The sequence below is a fragment of the Erinaceus europaeus genome, chromosome 18, assembly GCF_950295315.1.
Source record: "Erinaceus europaeus chromosome 18, mEriEur2.1, whole genome shotgun sequence".
Classification (NCBI taxonomy): domain Eukaryota; kingdom Metazoa; phylum Chordata; class Mammalia; order Eulipotyphla; family Erinaceidae; genus Erinaceus; species Erinaceus europaeus.
This window is the reverse complement of record NC_080179.1, coordinates 29,518,208-29,538,227: the sequence shown is the minus strand read 5'-3', so window position 1 is coordinate 29,538,227 and position 20,020 is coordinate 29,518,208. Positions and strand designations below refer to the sequence as shown.

Sequence of the window (20,020 nt, the reverse complement as noted above, 5' to 3'; positions counted from 1 at the left end):
TGTGATATCTCCTGTATCGTTTACAATTCTATTAATTTGAGTCTTCTCTCTTTTTTGTTTGGTGAGTCTGGCTAGGGGTTTGTCAATTTTGTTTAATCTTTCAAAGAACCAAGATTTGGCTTCATTGATCTTTTGTATGGTTCTTTTATTTTTGATGTTGTTTATTTCTGCTCTAACTTTAGTGATTTCTGTCCTTCTGGTTGCCTTAGGGTTCCTTTGTTCCTCTTCCTCTAAGTCCTTGAGGTGTGTAGTAAGTTCGTTCATTTGGGCTTCTTCTTGGTGTTTAATATGTGATTGTATAGCTATAAGTTTCCCTCTCAGTACTGCTTTAGCTGTGTCCCAAATATTTTGATAGGTTGTGTCTTCATTTTCATTAGTTTCCAGGAACATTTGAATTTCCTGTTTGAGTGAGTGTCTGACCCAGTGGTTCTTAAGGAGCATGTTGTTTAGTTTCCAAATTCTATGTCTTTTAATAATTTTCCGTTTGTTGTTAAAAGTTAGTTTTACTCCACTGTGGTCTGAGAAGATACTTGGGATGATTTCAATGCTCTTGAATTTATTGATGCTGTCTTTGTGGCCTAACATGTGGTCTATCCTTGAGTATGTGTTGTGTGGATTTGAAAAGAAGGTGTATTCCAGTTTTTTGGGGTGGAGGAGTCTGAAAATGTCCAAGAGGTCTAGTCTGTCAATCTCTTCATTCAATTCTCTTGTATCTTTATTGGTTCTCTGCTTTGTTGATCTAAGTGTGAGAGTGGGGTATTGAAGTCTCCCACTATTATTGTATTACTATTGATGTATTTTTGAAATTCTTTCAATAGGTGTTTAATGTATTTAGATGGTCCCTCGTTGGGTGCATAGATGTTAATAATTGTTAAGTCTTCTTGGCTGATTGATCCTCTAATCATTATGTAATGTCCTTGCCTATCTTTTATTACTTTATTCAATTTAAAATCTATCGTGTCTGAGATGAGAATGGCTGTTCCTGCCCTTTTTTGTGGACCGTTAGCCTGTATGATAGTTTTCCATCCTTTCACTTTAAGTCTGTGTTTATCTTGTTGTGACAGATGGTATTCTTGCAAGCAGCATATGGTTGGGTTATGTTTTCTGATCCATCCCCCCAAAAAAATTGTTTGCTCTGATATATTGCAAGTATTATAGTGATGTTCTTGTTTATAAGAGGTCTTTTAGTACCTCTTTCAGGGCCGGCTTGGTGATAGTTGCCTCCTTTAACTGTTGTTTGTCTAAGAAGGTTTTGATCCCTCCATCTAGCTTGAATGAAAGTCTAGCAGGATACATAATCCTTGGTTGAAACCCTTTTTCATTCAGGGCTCGATAGATATCTTGCCACTCCCTTCTGGCTTTTAGAGTTTGAGTTGAAAAATCTGCAGAAAGTCTTATGGGTTTTCCCCTGTATGTGACTTTTTGTTTCTCTCTTGCAGCCTTTAGGATCCTTTCTTTATCCTTACTTCTTCTCATTGTGACTATGATGTGTCTTGGTGTTTTCAGGTCTGGGTTGATTCTGTTTGGTACTCTCTGGGCCTCTTGCACCTTGATATCCTTTCTGTTATTCAGGTCTGGGAAATTTTCTTGTATTATTTCCTCTAGGATGTTTGCTTCCCCTTCCTCTCTTTCTTCCTCTGGCAGGCCAATTATACGAATGTTACTTCTTTTGAGATCATCCCATATGTCTCTGTTGTTGTTTTCAGTGTCTCTCAATCTCTTTTTAAGCTCTTTCACCTCTTTCTTAGTTTTCTCTAACTCATCCTCTGTCTGACTAATTCTGTTTTCTGCTTCTGTTAGTCTGCTTTCCCTTACCTCAGCTTCTTTCTTCATTACAGCTATTTCAGCTTTCAGTTCTCTAATTGTCTCAAGATAATCAGTATTTTCCTTGGGGGTCTCAACTGTTGTTTCCCTAATACTGCCATTTCTTTCCTCCAATGTTGTTTTCATTTCTGTGATTAATAAGTTTATTATTGCCTGCATACTTTTCTTATCTATGGTTACTTCTGACTGATTTGTGGTTTCTTCTGGGCTCTTGTCTTCATTCATTGGGGTAGCAGTTTTATTTGTTTTTAATCTACCCATTTTTTTTTTAATTTATGTGTTTCTTTTTTTTTTTTTAATGCTCTGTTGTTCCTCAGTTGTTGTGTTTTGAGCACAAGTAACACTGTACTAAATACCTTTATGACAATTGCACTCACCAACCTCCGGAATAACAGTAGCAACTGAAGTAAGTATTGAAGGAGTTTAATCGTTACCAGTTAGCCAAACAATTTCTCCAGTCCGTGAAAAAATAGTAACCAAATCCCAGTGAAGAAAGAGAAAAGGAAGAGAGGATAGCAAGAATAGACAGTTATGCAAATCTACTATCCAGTGTATATTCTAAGGGTAACAAGAGTGTAAAGGGAACTAGAGCAGAGATACACACGTAGAGAGTCCACTCTGGGTCAGATTTCTTCCCCAAAGTAATTCACAAATTCAGAAAGGCAAAGAAGAAAGAAGTGTATGACAAGATTAACAAAAAAAAAAAAAAAAGAGAGAGAGATAGAGAGAGATAAGAGAGAGAAAAGGGACAAGATAAGAAGAAGAGTTGTAATTAAAGAGCAGTGCGAGGAACTTCCCAAATGTGTATCAGTGAATAAAAAAAAAAAAAAAAAAAAACCCTGTTTGGTGGTATGGGCTATCCTGCTAGTAGCTGGTCTCAGGCACTGCTTATGGGGGTGGGGGGGGGGGCGGCGGGAAGGATGTATGCTTGAAAATTAAAAGGAAGAAAAAAGAATTTTTTCCCCCTACTCTAATTCTTAACCCAAATTAAGTTATAGACACCTCCTTGGTATGACCGTTATGGCCCCTTATTGGCTGGCCTGCTAAAGGCAGAAAATCCTATTGTTTACACGAGATGTGTCCGGAGCTCAAAGGCTGGCAGCTTCTCCGGGCGCCATCTTCCGGGAAACCCCGCCCTCCAGACTTTTTTAAAGGATTTCTCAAAAATGAAAACTAGCTCCAAGTCCTTTGATCCAATGAGAGCTATACTCAAGAAGTCTTTGGATCCACCCTCAGGGTCGCGGTGGACCCTCGCGACTCCCAAGAGGCAGCCCCCGAGCTAAAGTGCTCTCTCCGGGTCCTCTGCCCGCCGGGCTCTGCAACTGGCGGAGGAGCCGCCTTCCCGGGTGGGCGGAGGACAATGCCCGGCGCACTCGCCTTGCCTGGCGCCGCCTGGGAATTCTGGAGCCCCGCTAGTCCGTGTCACCTTTGCTTTAATTGTTAACCCAAATTAAACTGTAATCACTTCTTTGGTGCCCCCCCCCCCTTATTGACTGGCCTGCTAAAGGCAGAAAATCCTACCGTTGCCGACGATGCTATCAGAGCACTCGCTGTCAGCGATTTCTCAGGCCGCCGCCATCTTACCTCCCTTCCATCATTCATTCTAAGTCTATACCCTTCTGAAACCTCTGGCCTTTTTTCTTTCTAAGTAGCCAACCCCCCCCCACCTCACCCCGCATAGCTAATTAAATAATTAAAAATAAATAAATTAAAAAAACCTTTCCTTTCACTGCTCTTTTATAACTGTTCTTTTTCTTATCTTTTTCTTTTTTCTCTCACTCTCTTTCTTTTTTTTTTCTTCTTCTCATTCTTGTCATCCTTTCTTCCTTAATCCTACAGCTTCCAAAGCCACAGTCCCCACCCCCCACACCACCAAACAGTGTGCTTTTTTGAATTCACTGATACACATTTGGGAATTATTTTGGGGAAGAATTCTGACTCAGTGTGGACTCTCACTGCAGTGTCTCTACTCAACTTCCGTTCCTCCTTTAGCCACCCCTAGAATATACAGTGGATAGTTGATTTGCATAACTATCTATTTCAGCTATCCTTGTCTAGTCCTGAGGGTTTTTTTTTTTTTTTTTCTCATTCTGAACAATCAGCCGCCTTTGATCAAGGTTTGAGGTAATCTGGGACAGGGTTATTATTTTATTTTATTTTATTTTTACCCTGCTCTATTTTACTATTAATATTATATAAAGGCATATATCTTCCCCCCCTTTAGTTTGATCAGAATGAACTCTTAGCATATGTTTCAGTGCTAGGGTAGTGAGCATCTTATCTATTGTGGGAGGAACTTGTCTCTTCACGTGTGGAATGACAACCCTTCAGCTTCATTACTCGGGTGAGACCTTTCCTTTCACAGTATACTCTAATTTCATCTCAGGTGGTTCACTTTCTAACAAAGTCCCAAAACCTAGATATACACCAGTTTCTGTGAGAGAGAGCATATGTTCACACGTATCTATAAACGACTGCAAAATATATACCTGAAAGCAGAAGTACACTAGAGTTTGCAGTGAGTACCTCCCTAACACTTCCTCTCCACTATTCCAAGCTTTGGGTCCATGATTGCTCAACAATTTATTTGGCTTTGCATGTTAACTCTCTTTTCAGTCACCAGGTTCCAGATGCCATCAGGATGCTGGCCAGGCTTCCCTGGATTGAAGACCCCACCAATGTGTCCTGGAGCTCAGCTTCCCCAGAGACACACCCTACTAGGGAAAGAGAGAGGCAGACTGGGAGTATGGACCGACCAGTCAATGTCCATGTTCAGCGGGGAAGCAATTACAGAAGCCAGACCTTCTACCTTCAGACCTTCTACCTTCTGCAACCCACAATGACCCTGGGTCCATGCTCCCAGAGGGATGGAGAATGGGAAAGCTATCAGGGGAGGGGGTGGGATATGGAGATTGGGTGGTGGGAATTGTGTGGAGTTGTATCCCTCCTACCCTATGGTTTTGTTAATTAATCCTTTCTTAAATAAAAAAAAAAAAAGAACATAATTCAGAAAGAGAAAACTTAGAGACAAATCCCAGAAATTGTTTACATTAGTATCCTGGGGAGAGAGAATAGTTCCCCATCTGGTTATTGCTAACAACTAATCAGCACGATTCTAGGCTGATTCTATTCTGGGCCTGGATGGACTTACTTTGTTATTTGTAGAAGGCCAAAGAAGCTGCCTTAGCACTAAGGTCACTCCCAAGACTTAAAAAAATCAGTTTATACTATAAATTAAATATTTTTCCATTCTTAAAAACAGTGTAATATATATACTCACAAAGAAGCCCAAGGTGAAAAAAGGATGGTTTAAAAATCAATTTCAAGTAGAATTGTTATTAATGACTTAGTTTATGTTCTGACAATTAAAATTAAATGTAGCAAAACAGATTGCTTAATTAGTTTTCTTTTTAAAATATTTATTACTAGCTTAATAATAATTTACAAAATTATGAGATAGTAGATATAATTCCACACTGTTCCCACCACCAGAGTTCTGTGTCCTTATTCCCCCCTTTGGAAACTGCAGTAGTTCTCCCAGAGTCACAGATATGGTTGACTATTATATATATTGAGGGGTTAATGGTTTACAGTCAATAATAAAATACAGTAACAAAAAATAAAATACAGTCGTTTATACATGTATAACATTTCTCAGTTTTCCACATAACAATTCAATCCCCTCTAGGTCTTTTGACATCATGTTCCAAGACCTGAACCCTCCTCACCACCCCAGAGTCTATTATTTTGGCTCAGTACATCAAACACAGCCCAAGTTCTGCTTTGTATTTTTTTATTTTCAGCTTATTTTTTTAAATATTTATTATTGGTATTATTGGTGATTTAATAATGATCGACAAGATTATGGGATAAGAATGGTACAACTCACATAATTTCCACTACCAGTGTGCCATATCCCATTCCCACCACTGGAAGATACCCTACTTATCCCTCTGGGAGTATGGACCAAAGATCTCTAAGGGGCACAGAAGGTTGGAGGTCTAGCTTCTGTAATTGTTGGACATGGGTGTTAACAGGTTGATCTATACCCCCAGCGTGTTTCTATCTTTCCCTAGTTGGGTAGGGATCTAGGGAGGTGGGGTTTCAGGATACATTCCTGAGGTCATCTGCCCAGGGAAGGCAGCCCAGAGCCATGGTAGTACTTTTTAACTTCTGTCTATGAGTGAGATCATCCTTCTCTTTCTAACTTATTTAACTTAACATGACTCTTTTTCAAGCTCTATCCAAGATGGGGTTAAAAAAGTGAAATCACCAATTTTTAATAGCTGAATAGTAAGTAGTCTACTGTGTTATTAATTTTCTTTATGATTTCACATCTGCTTAGAAATTTATTTATTTATTTAGTTAGTTCCCTTTTTATTTTAATGTCTTTATTGGTTTATATTAATTAATGGTTTACATTCAATAGTAAGATAAAATACAATAGTTTGTACATGTGTGATTACAGCTATTTTGTGGAAGCTGAGTAGAATTGAGATCCTAAATAAAATCTGCCTCTACTCCACTCTTACTCATTACAAGACTTGGAGCATTAGTGATTGATGATGCTTAGAAGTTTTACCATATCTGAGAGAAAAACAGATTTTGCAATCAAAGCATTGTATATTAAGTGTCATATATTTTCTTCACTCAACCACTGATTTAATTGGTTGGAAATAGTCTGATTAGTTGCATATAAATCCATTTCTTCTGCTTTCCTTAAGCCTTTAAACTCCATTCTTGTTATTTCATCCTCAGGTTTTATAATTTTAACTTACCCTTTCCCCCAAAATTGATCAATATTCTCCACTTTTTATTTAAAAAAATTTTTTAGATTTATTTATTCCCTTTTGTTGCCCTTGTTGTCTTATTGTTGTTGTTCTTGATGTCATCGTTGTTAGACAGGACAGAGAGAAATGGATAGAGGAGGAGAAGACAGAGAGGGGGAGAGAAAGATACCTGTAGACCTGCTTCACCGCTTGTGAAACAACTCCCCTGCAGGTGGGGAGCCGGGGTTCAAACCGGGATCCTTCAGCCAGTCCTTGCGCTTTGCACCATGTGTGCTTAACCCGCTGTGTTACCACCCGACTCCCAATATTTTCCACTTTATAAGCATATCATTTTGCTCCATAAAAATGATCATTTGCTAGTAAAAGTTAAAAAAAAAAACAGAAAAGTTTAACTTTTCAAAGTCTTAATTAATGAATGAATTAATTAAATTGTAGTATGTGTGCTTAACCAGATGTGCCACTTTTCGGCCTTAATTAATTTGATAGAGATATAAATTGAGAAATGAAGAGACAGAAACAGAGAAACCTACAGCAATGCTTCATGGGAGTGGAGGCCTGATTTTAGATCCTTGCATATTGTAATACATGCACTCAGCCAGGTATATCACAGCCTGGTCCCCAAAAGTTTCACTTTTCTAGATTATTTTTATACCTGCTGAGTAAATTACATCAGGTTAGCTGCTCCTAAGTAAGAACAATTTGTGCTCAGTAGAGTTTGAATCAGATTTCAAACTTCTTATCTTCCTGAAATTGCTATTCTTTTAGACTCTTTCATGGACTCTTTTCCAGCAGAATCAATGTAAACTGAATTTACTCTAAAGTCCACAGCTGTAGTACCTTGGCTCTGAGTATGGATAATGCTAATGTGGACGTTTATAATAAAATTTAAACCATTTAGTCTCTTTGGAGTTCTCTCCTGATTTTTTTTTTTTTTTTTTGGACTTTTCTTTTCTTTTTTATTTTCCCTCCAGGGTTATTGCTGGGCTCGGTGCCTGCACCATGAATCCACCGCTCCTGGAGGCCATTTTTTCCCCCTTTTGTTGCCCTTGTTGTAGCCTTGTTGTGGTTATTATTATTGCCATTGTTGATGTTGTTCGTTGTTGGATAGGACAGAGAGAAATGGAGAGAGGAGGGGAAGACAGAGAGGCGGAGAGAAAGATAGACACCTGCAGACCTGCTTCACCGCCTGTGAAGCGACTCCCTTGCAGGTGGGGGGGGGGGGGCTCGAACCGGGACCCTTACGCTGGTCCTTGGGCTTTGTGACACATGCACTTAACCCACTGTGCCACCGCCCGACCCCTCTTTTATTTTATTCTCTATTTCATATTGTCTTTTTAAATTGTTTATTTATTTTATTGAAGAAAGGAGACATTAACAAAACCGTAGAATAGGAGGGGTACAACTCCACACAGTTCCCACCACCCAGTCTCCATATCCCTGCCCCAGATAGCTTTCCCATTCTCTATCCCTCTGGGAGTATGTACCCTAAACCTTCCTGTCCAACTACTGCATGGGTCTTGCTCTTAGTTTATTTACTTATGGTTTGATTTTCTCTGTTTTCACAGGGATTCATACAATGTTAAAAAAAACAACTTAATTATATGACAGAAATAAAACAGTGTAAGGTCCTAATTTTAATGCTATTCAAGTTCTGTGTGGAAATAATCTGAGAGTAGTAATCAAGGGGAGTTCTTTTTGCTAGAAGTGAAATTTTATATTTACAAGTTACCATCATTTTACAAAGAATAGTTTTGCCTGCTTAATCAAGGCTTTATTATCTTTTTATTTTTTTCAGACTTAAATGACTGGAAATCCTTTATTCCTTTTTTTTTTCCTGCAGATTAGAATTCATCTCCTCCCCTTTCATCACAAGATGGGGGTTTGTAGATAGCATAATGGTTATGCACAGAGACACTGGTGCACGAAAGTCCAAGGTTCAGCATTGCCATCCCCAGTGCACAGCCATGAGCTAGAAGTTGCTGCTCTTGTAAAAATAAGCAAGTAAGTAAACAAAAATAAAATTAAAAAATTGAAAAAAAAAAAAAAAAGACTGGATTTGAGTCATTAGAAGACACAGTTTTAAAGCATTAGCCATTTGCTCTGTGAACATTTCTGTGTTCAGAATAAAGACCACAGAATAAAGGTGCACTGAAACAGTAGTTTTCCATTCATGTTGAGAAAGAAAAGACAGAGAGAAGGTGAGTGACAGTGGAGGAGATACAGTACTTCACCACTTGTCAAGTTCACCTTTTCAATAGTGCTCCCAGGTTGCAGCTAGTGGGGTTCATATCTGTGTCCTCACACAACGTAAAGAGTTGCCCTACCACCATGGCTGCTCCTCCCAGGACTTGTACACGTGTAGCTCTGGTAAAACTAGCATGAAAGGCTCATGTCTCTCGTTCACAAGGACTAGCCAATATTTGCCTCCTTAACGTTCATAATTACTGTCGTGTAATAAACTTTGATTGTTCTAAACCCATGGCAAGCGGCCACTGAAGTCTTTTGTTTTTTAATTACAGTAGACAGAAAGTTTAGAGAACCCTTCCATCATATGTGCTAACAGCTGAACCCACCACCTTTTGTATGAAAGACATGAATTATTAGTCTGGCTTCAAACTTTTTGACTTCTGGATGACAATGTGAAAACACTAAAACAACATTACAAGGAAACAAAATTTACTATTATCCTAATGAAGTGAATTCAAAATAAGTATACTATTATTTTCTGATATTTTAAATTTTTTAGTTAGATTTTATAGAAACTCATTTTAAAACCTTACATGGATAAGAAAATGAGAAACTACCTCTTTTCTTCCCTATTGATCTCTCTCTCTTAGTTATTGTATGTATAGATTGAGTGGTCACCTTCAGAATATTAGATTTGCATAATGGGTACTAAATTGTTTTCAATAAATTTCACACTCTCTTCTGGAATGCAATCTAAAATCTGAAATAAGTTCTGTTAGTTATGTTTTCACATTAACCTAATAATGCTTACTCACTGTAACACTAGAAAAATTAGAGTTGCAAGCTGTTAGGAAAATCCCTTACTATGTATACATTATATAAAATGGGTCTTATAGACTAAATAAGTGATGAAAAGAAATTTTTTCACAGTCAATGGAAATGCCAAGTGTCATGGGAACAACAGAAAATCGTGACATGCTCTTAGGATCTTAGCAGGAGATGAAAATATTAGATTGTTTATCTTGAAAATGAGGAAACTAAAAATGATTGAAAGGAGATTTAATAAATCTTCACCTGTACTGGGACATTACTATATTGGTGATATTCTCAAGCTGTTCTTTATTTCCAGTGAGATCAAAACAAGAGATTAACTTCAGGATAAAGAATTTAGATTAAGTCTATGGAAGAGCAGCATTACTGTAATGGTCTTGAAATCAGGAAAATCTCACCAAAACAAAACAAATAAACAAATAAACAAAACCCCCATACAAATTACTGGACTAAAAAAGAAAAAAAAAGAGCAAACTTTTTTGACTACACAATAGTTAGTGGTTGTCAGAAAAGGGAGTGCATGAATCAGGCAATAGTGATCAACTGTAAGGTTAGAATTCAACTTTTAGAACTTTGTACGGTATATACAATAGTTTAAACTTAATAATACACAGATGATACTTAATAAAATGTTATAATGAAAACTTGCTTTAGTAAAAAGTAACTAAAATTGTGAAAATCGCAAAAGAAAAAAAACCATTGCCCATTTGTGTGTGGTTTATTATGAAATTACCCAAAAGACTCAACAATTAGCACAATTCAGCAAATAATTACCAACCAACTTTTGCTAAAAGAATGTATAGCATGTTAGATAAAAAACCACAAATATATATAACCACTGTAAAAGGCAAAGTTTGACAATATTACAAGAGGGAAGTGACTAAGGATTTCACAAAGGAACACCATATATTTTTTAAATGATTAAATAATTCATGTGAAAATATATCTTTGGTACTTAGTTATGATAAAATGTCATTTTAATGGGTGAAAATGTGCTATATAACACAGGACATGTATACTTTTTATTATAGGTAAGTAATTCTATTAAAGGAAGAATATGAGTTTAGTTCACTTAAGTTTAGTTCACTTAAGATATAGAGCAAGTTGAAACTGATATAAATAGGGAGTAAACCTAGGGAGTAAATGTAAAATGAACAGGCCTGTGAAAAAGCTTGGGTTATGAAAGCAAAAGAAGGAAGAATCTAAAAGAAGAGGCTAAAATTTCATTGCATTAATTCATTAATCTAATGAATAATGGCAAGCACTAACTCTACAGTTGACTAAACACTGTGTATCTCAAAGAAGTTTATGTCCTACTATTTTTTTCCAAATGGAAACCCCAAATCTTCATCTGCAATGTTCGTGCGTTTAGATTCATGATTAATCAATGATTTGTTCTGCTTTATATGTTAACTCTTTTTCAGCCACCAGGTTCCATATGCTACCATGATGCCAATCAGACTTCCCTGGGCAGACAACCCCACCAATGAGTCCTGGAACCTCACCTCCCCAGAGATCTGCCCCACTAGGTAAAGAGAAAGACAGGCTGGATCGACTTGCCATGCCCATGTTCAGTGGAGAAGCAATTATAGAAATTGTGGAGAATTGTACCCCTATTATCCTATGGTCTTGTCAATATTTCCATTTTATAAATAAAAATTAATAAAATAAGTTTATGAATGAGAGGCAGAAAACAGTAAGTTGATGATAATGCAATTAAAAATAGAAGTTCAGGGAGTTGGGCAGTAGTGCAGCAGGTTAAGCGCAGGTGGCACAAAGCACAAGGACCAGTGGATGGATCCCGGTTCGAGCCCCGGGCTCCCCCCCTGCAGGGGAGTCACTTCACAGGTGGTGAAGCAGGTCTGCAGGTGTCTTTCTCTCTCCCTCTCTGTCTTCCCCTCCTCTCTCCATTTCTCTGTGTCTTATTTAACAATGACAACAATAGTAACTACAACAATAAAAAGAATAAGGGCAACAAAAGGGAATAAATAAATAAATATTTAAAAAAATAGAAGTTCAGAGAGGGGAAAAATTGATTGAAAGTCTCAAACTTTTTAATGCACAGACAATAGGCTGAGTCTTTGAAATGTTGACTCTCCTAAAAGCTTAGACCAGGGAGAACAGAAGCAACCAGTGGCACTACTCTGTATGACACATCTATATATCAGCAATGTCAAAGGACATAAATTATGGTGAGGTCATGTATGACACAGCAAATCCTATCAATGGAATTTTCAAAGTTAATTGACAATTTTCCAATTGCCAAATAATTTGATTATAGCAATAACTCTCTATTGCCTTCTTAAACTCTAAAACAACAAAGTTTCCCACTTCCTATATAGAACCTATATTTCCCCCAGTTTTGGAACCTCTAGAGTAGGGATCAATTACCTGCATGCCTTTGTCAATTCATACAAAATGCTATTGCATCTGCTGATCCCAACCTAATCAACTCAATGAGTACCACTTTGGCATGCTTCACTTCAGACTGTGTCCAAAGAAGTGATGCCTGTGTGGAATATCAACCCTTCAGCCTCATTACTCACATGAGACCTTTCCTTTCTCATAGGATACTCTAATTCCATTTCAGGTGGTTCACTTCCTAACAAAGTCCCAAAACCTAGATATAGACCACATCCCATGAGATAGGGCATATGTTCTTACGTATCCATAAATTAGGGCAAAAGCAAAAGTGCACCAATAGTCTGCAGTGAGTCAATATATGCAGCAAACAAGTAGAATAACCTAAAAAGACACCATAAAGTTCATAATGAAATAGTTTCTACTTAGACTTAGATACTCACCTCAATTACTTCCTATTATACTTCCCTCAGTCACTCCAAAGCTAAACTTATCAAAATAAGGACTGCAAAAGCAAGAGACTGGCATGCTTTAACAATGACTATTTAGTCACTATAAGGCCACCCCATCAGCTGGAGCCCTAGTCGGGGAGTCCTGAGATTCCCAAATAGACCTCGAATAAATCCCTCTTTCCATTGTTACCGGTCATCTCTATCAGGAACAACACAATAGATCGCTTTGTGGGCCCCCATAGGACCTTGCCCTCCACAGGATCAACAATGGTAGATAATGTTTCATCCTCCGAAGGGAGGCTGGAAAAACATACTCTATGCTCCACCTGAGGAAGATGGGTTCTGAAATTAAGGCAGTTTGGAACCTTCCTACTCATGATCACAGAATGTGAGCTCAGATCTACAGGAATACAGAAGTTACATAGTCTCCTAAGCTGAATATGGGCCCCAGATCAGATCAAATCAATGGGGTCTACAGTCAACATTTGTACACCTTTCCCATATTTGGGAGCTACTCTATTTCCTAATCCAACTTCCTGGTCCTTTTTCCAGCCATGACATCATCTCCACAGACAATAACTTGGATCCACCTGCATTTCAGAAAAAATAAAAACTTAACAAACAAACCAAAAAAAAAAAAAAAAAACAACTCATATAGTCGTGGGCTCTTTTGGAATATAACTAAAATAGGCTTACTAACTATCTATAAAATGGAGACCCCCCCCAACTCATTATCTGAACTATTCCAGCCTTTATGTTCATGATTAGTCAGCAATTTGTTTGGCTTTATATGTTAACTCTTTTTTCAGCCACCAGGTTCCAGATGCCAACATGATGCCATCCAGACTTCCTTGGGCAGACCATCCCGCCATTGTGTCTTAGAGCCCTGCTTCCCCAGAGCCCTGCCCCACTAGGGAAAGAGAAAGACAGGCTGGTAGTATGGATTAACATGTCAATGCCCATGTTCAGCAGGGAAGCAATTACAGAAGCCAGACCTTCCACCTTCTACATCCCATTATGATCCTCGGTCCATACTTACAGAGAGTTAAAAAATAGGAAAGCTATCAGGGATGTGGGGTATAGGATACAGAGTCCTGGTGGTGGGAATTGTGTGGAGTTGAGCCCCTCTTATCCTATGGTTTTGTCAGTGTTTCCTTTTTATAAAAAATTAAAAAATAGAAGTTTGGGTAGAAATGATGTACAAGAGAATTGATGATGGAGAGTGACTGCAAGGGGGACAACATAACTCAAATTACAGAATACTGTTCTTGAAATGCCTTTGAAATTTCAAATATATTATTAAATAGGCAGTGTGGTATATGGCATTCAAACCCAGATAGTCTTGGATTAAGATATAATTGCATCTCTTTTGTGAAAATATAATCAAACTATAAAATAAATATAAATATAACTTTTAGGATATAAGTATGATATAGATTGAGGAGAGAAGATCTAGATTGCTATGTTAAGAATTTCTAGTAGCTAGATGTTTCTAGAAAAGATCTAGAAACTATAGTAATGTACTAGCTTAGAAGCTAGTAATCCTACAATTTAGGGGATTTTGAGAGTAGGAGAGAAGAGGAAGTAAAAATAGGAAGAGAAATAAAGAAGAAAGTGAAGTAAAACATATACTAAAAGAAGACTATTCAAGGGGCCTTGAGCAGTAGTGTAATGGTAGGGCACACACGTTACAATGTGCAAAGGCCTGGGATTAAGCCCCTGGTCCCCACCTGCAAAGAGAAAGCTTCATAGGAGGTAAAATGGTGCAACAGGTCTCTCTCTCTCTCTTCTCTCTCTCTCTTCCACCCCCCCTCTTGATTTTTCTTTGTCTCTATCCAATAAAATAAAGTAAATAAAACATCTAAAAGTATGTTCAACAATTTGTTTGGCTTTGTATGTTAACTCTCTTTTCAGCCACCAGGTTCCGGATGCTGACCAGACTTCCCTGGACAGACGACCCCATCAATGTGTACTGGAGCGCCACTTCCTCAGAGCCCCACCCTACTAGGGAAAGAGAGAGGCAGACTGGGAGTATGGATCAACCAGTCAATGCCCACGTTCAGCGGGGAAGCAATTACAGAAGCCAGACCTTCCACCCTCTGCAACCCACAAGGATCCTGGATCCATACTCCCAGAGAGATAGAGAATGGGAAGGCTATCAGGGGAGGGGGTGGGATGTGGAGATCAGGTTATGGGAATTGTGTGGAATTGTACCCCTCTTATTCTATGGTTTTTTTAATGTCTCCTTTCTTAAATAAAAAATTAAAAAAAAACATCTAAAAGTAAAAAATATGTTCAAGAAAAGGACAAAGATCTGATTCACAATGTCAGATTCTATTGAGAAATCAAGCAAAGTATAGAAAAGAATGTCTGTTGCATGGGTATGGGACAACAGTTGATATTTCTAGCAGACACAACGAAGACCTTCCTCACCTAGCTTCTCACTGAGTTGTACTTAATCTTGTCATAAGGTTTGATTTTATTTCAAATTTGTATTTGAAATGATTGAATGCATCTGTTCCAGGCAGGGCAAGAGCTATGTTAACCAAGCTGTTTCTAAGAAATTGTGTGGCTCCATTTACATAACAAAAGAACAAAATGAAAAGACAGCTTACTGTTTAGAAGTTATTTTCCAAATTTCAGAGAAAGTCGTGGCCATGAAGTAGCTGCAATTGAAAGATCATGCACAAACAACTAGATAAAACAATGGGCAAAACAAACAACAACAACAACAAAACCCTACATAAGAAGTTTAAAGGAATTTACTGAGCTACAGGTGGCTGCAAGTGTGCATGGTAGGGAAGTGAGACAAACTCTCAACACAAAAACAGCTTACACTGAGATTCAGTAGTCAGAAGCTGGCTCCATTTTGGAACAGCAGAACACAGGCTCAGCCTGAAAAGGTGGGAAAAACTTGGTCAAAAGTACAGTGTGGCCTGGCCAGACTGTAGCAGAGAACTGCCAAAGTTCACAGTACAGTCTGAAACAACGCATTGAGAACCTATTCCATTTATACCTACCCAAGAGTATATAGAAGACTCAACCTTCCCTGTCCCCAGCATATAAACAGTAGCAATGCCATCTGCCATCTAAACAGCAGAAACTATGCTTAGTCAAAGCATGTGGGGAAATTCAATTATTCAAGTTCACAAAAATTTGGAAAAAAACATTTGAATTTAGAAAGCATATTATGAAGAAAATTCAGACTTTAACCATAACATATAGACACAAATTCAGGATCCCAGAGATCATTTAACCAAGGAGCTACAAGACTCAAAATGAAAACTTCCAACAGAGCTACAGGAAATGAAGTACACTTTGGATGGATGAGGCTTACATAAGAGGCCTACTAAGTAGAATAAATCAGCTTTAGGAGATACCATTAGGAACAGAAGATAAAATCAACACACACCTCTGAGTGCAAAGCTGTTGGAAAGGAAAGGTTCATGAAAAATGAAGCAATTCTCTGTGAAAAAGCAGACATCAACAGATAAATGAATGTGAGACTGTTGGGATCCTCAAAAAGAAAGAGAGAGAGACATATCCATAAAAATAATAGCAGATAATTTTCCACACATGGGTAGTGTTTAAAACATTCAGGAAGCTGAAAGAAAACTCAAGTTCTGTGATCCAAAGAGGCCCATACCATGACACATCATAGTAAAACTACCCAAGAGCAAGGACAAAAAAAATATTGCTTTCTGCTAGGGGAAGGAAAAAATATGACACACAGATGTAGAACCATCAGACTTTCATCAAAATGTTCATCATACATTCTAGAAGCAAGAAGGGAGTAGAATGACATAATCATAGTTATAGTTATATATATATATATATATATATATATATATGTCTACATATATATATACATATATATATATCCAGCCATGAATACTCTGTCCTGCCAAATTATTCTTCAAATATGAATGAGAAATTAAAATCTTCTCAAACATACAGAAACTAAAGAAATTCACTATCAACAATTATGCCTTGCAAGAATTACTTAATGGAGTCACATGTGAAAAAAAGCAAAAGAACTCAAACTCAAAATGAGGTGTTCAATGGTGTCAATAGAATAGAACCAATAAAATATAACTACAGCAAAAGAAGAAAGCTAATGCATAAGGAAAAGAAGGGGAAAATGGACAAGGATGTGATCAATGTTTCTAAGACAAGTCCAACTAGCAAAAGCTTAGATATTAGGCCAAAAACTCTAAAATCCCAATCTCTGCCTCACCTTGGATAGAATTTGAAAAAGTGTTGGGTGGCATGAGACAGAAAGAGAGGATGCATACTAGATCACTTCATGGGTAGGTGAAACTCAGCAGACAGGGTAAGAGAAGAACATAAGTGAATCCTGAACTAGGGGTGCCGTATTGCACCAAAGTTTGGGGTCCTACATTGGAGATGAGAATATTTTGCAGATAACCATCAAGAGGAGCTGGGAAATTGTGTCCATGTGTACACAACTGTGACATTAACCTCCCAATAAAATGGAAAAAAAATTTTTTTTCACATATGTCCATAAAGTAATAGTATCCAAGGTAAATAATGTACTAACACAAATTAACAACAAAAAGAGCAACTCAATAAAAAGGGGGCTTTTGTTTTTGTCATTAGATAGGCTTTTCTGATCTAAAAAGATTTTTTCAGCTATAAAGAGACAGAGATACAAAGAGAGAGGAAAAATATATGCTACAGTATCAAAGTTTCTTCCAGTGTGGTGGGAGCCAAGTTGGAACCTAGGTGGTAAATATGACAAAACTGGCACATTATCCAAGTGAGCTATCTGGCCAGTTTTGGGTAGAGTATTTGAATAACAACTTCTCCAATGAGTACATTTAGATGTCTGACAGTTATATGAAAAATTGTTCTTTACCACTGATTATAAGTGAAATGTAAATTAGGACCACTACGAGATACCAATTCATACTCAAGAAGATAATATACAGCAGAAATAGCAACCAGTGTTGACAAATTGTGGATAAATTGGAAGCCTCATTCATAATTAGTGAGAATGTAAATAGGTGAATTATTTTGGAAAATGATACGCAACCTCAAGAAACTAAAGCTAGAGCTACCATATTAACCAACACTCACACATTTGGGTATCTGTTTGCAGAACACAAAAACACTACTACAAAAAGTTATATCTACACCAATGTTCATTACAGTGCTATTTACATTATCTTAATCAAAGAATAATTAAAATGTCCAATGACAGACAACTAAATAAGAATATGGTACATTATTAGTACATCAGGTACTAATAATCATAGAAATATAACATTTTTTACCATTTACAGAAAAATAGGAGGCGCTTGAAGGAATTATGTAAAGTACAAGTGAAAAAGTATTGAATAATTTCACTCAAATGTGCATTATAAGGATGTAAAAATGATTAACAAATTAAAAAATAATAACCCCATGGAAACTGATGACAGAACTAAGATTACTTGAGAAGAGAGCACAGGAGGAATGAGACAAGGTCCATTGGGTATAAAAACAAAGGAAACTATTAGCTTTTTAAATAGTAAATAAGTATTTGTTAAATATATGAGTAAAATATAAAGAATAGCTAGATGGCAGAAAATTCTAGTGAGAATAAGGAGTGATATGTTCACAGAGTGAAGATTAAAAAGGTGAATATATACCACCTTCATTTGTGTCATATAAGCATGTGAGAGGACTGAACACTTGATATGTAAAAGGAGTTATCTCAAGAACATTCTTCTAATACTAAATGATTTGATAGGTAGAATATAAGAAACAAGTACAGAGAAGGAAAACACAAAATGAAACTTGGCCTAGATGGGGATGTGTTATACCAAAAGATTCTGAGGAAGGAGAAGATGGGAGGATGTGGAGAAAACCCTGGAGTCCTGGTCCTAGAGCCTAAATTGGGAGCAGGGATAGATAGCATAATGATTATGCAAACAGACTCTCATGCCTGAGGCTCCAAAGCCCCAGGTTCAATCCCCCACACTACCAATAAACCATAGCTGAATAGTGCTCTGGTAAGAAAAAAAAAAAAAGACTATGGAGGAGAGAGTGTTCAACAAAAACCTTTCATGGGGAAATGTGAAATTACACCTGTGTCAATAATGGTACTATAAATGAGAACACCCCCCAAAAAATAATCTCAATAAATACTTGATTAAATTCTCTCCATCATCACTGGTCATCTCCATTAGGAACAACATCATAAGTCCTTTTGTGGGTCTCTACAGGACCTTGCCTTCAATGTAGAAAAGCAATGGTAGAGACTTCCGCACTCTCCGAAGGGAGGCTGGGTCAATCAACTATTACACCAATTGAGGAAGACTGGTCCTGAAATGAGTGAAGCCTAGAATATTTCTAGCTGTGACCATGAAATGAGAGGTCAGACTGACAGGATGCAGAAGTTACACAGGCTTCTATGCTAAATATGAATAGATATGAGCCCTGGGTCAGATCAGTGGGGGTTTACAGTTAATGGTAGCTCCTCATTTTAGGGAGCTACTCTGTGCCCTAGTTCAGCTTTCTAGTTCTATTCTCTTTCCAGACAATAGTTTTAGCCTCTGCATGTTAGCTGTTGGGCTCAGGAAAAAATTACTAAAGTCATGCCACCCCTGACTTTACCTAAAATGGACTTCTTTGCTTCTTCCCACACGAAGACCCTTAGTTGCATCTCCTCTACTCTTACCTTAAGATTCCTGATTATTAAACAATTTGTCCTATTTTATATCTTACTACTTTTCAGCTAACAAGTTGCAGATGATAGCATGATGCTATCCTGACTTCCCTGGACAAAAGACCTCACTGATGTTTCCTAGAACCTCACCTCCCCAGAGTCCTATCCCATCAAGGAAAAACACAAACAAGCCGGTGGTATGAATTGACCTGCCATTGTCCATGTTCAGTGGAGAAGCCATTATAGAAGCCAAACCTTCCACCTTCTGCACCCCATAAAGAATTTTGGTCCATACACTCAAAGGGATAAAGAATAGGTTGTGGGGAAAAGCCCTCTGTCTGGGAAATCCAGGCCATCATCTCCATAAGGCTCTGAGAGGGTCGACCCTGAGCCCCCGCCTCACAGTAGGGGTGGTAAGCAGGTCCCCACCTGACCTCATGACCTTATGATGGATAGAGTGTTCCAGGCTGGAAACCTTCCTGCACATACTTCTTCATTCCTTTGAACAAATGCTGTAAATTACTGTGTATGGCCAACTGAAACCCACCACAAATATCCTGGCTTTGCTCAACTGCTCCCTTCCCCTTGCCCCAAGGTACTCGTAATTCACCCTTAGAGAAAAGCCTGCCTATGCATTATGAGCTCGTGTCCAGACCTTATACAATAACTTTCCATCTATGATCACATACTTGATAGGTCAAGATTTAACCCTGTTTTGTGTTTGGATTAATGATTACCTTAACCTTTTTCCTAACCCTTGGGTATATCCACCTGCTTGTACTCCCGAATAAATGAGTTGTCTCTCTGAAACTTCTCCCAGAGGTCGTGATTTCCCTCTGCACACTCATCCTTGTCAGCAGGGTCCCCTGAACCTCTCGGTGACCTGCCCCCCACCATGGTCC

General features: G+C 37.9%; 1 protein-coding gene across 1 annotated transcript in view; it reads right to left on the bottom strand.

The window, feature by feature from the left end:
* KCNH7 (potassium voltage-gated channel subfamily H member 7) overlaps positions 1-20,020 on the bottom strand; it is a 618,161-nt gene that overhangs the window by 29,821 nt on the left and 568,320 nt on the right. The gene's annotated exons all lie outside the window — the stretch shown is intronic.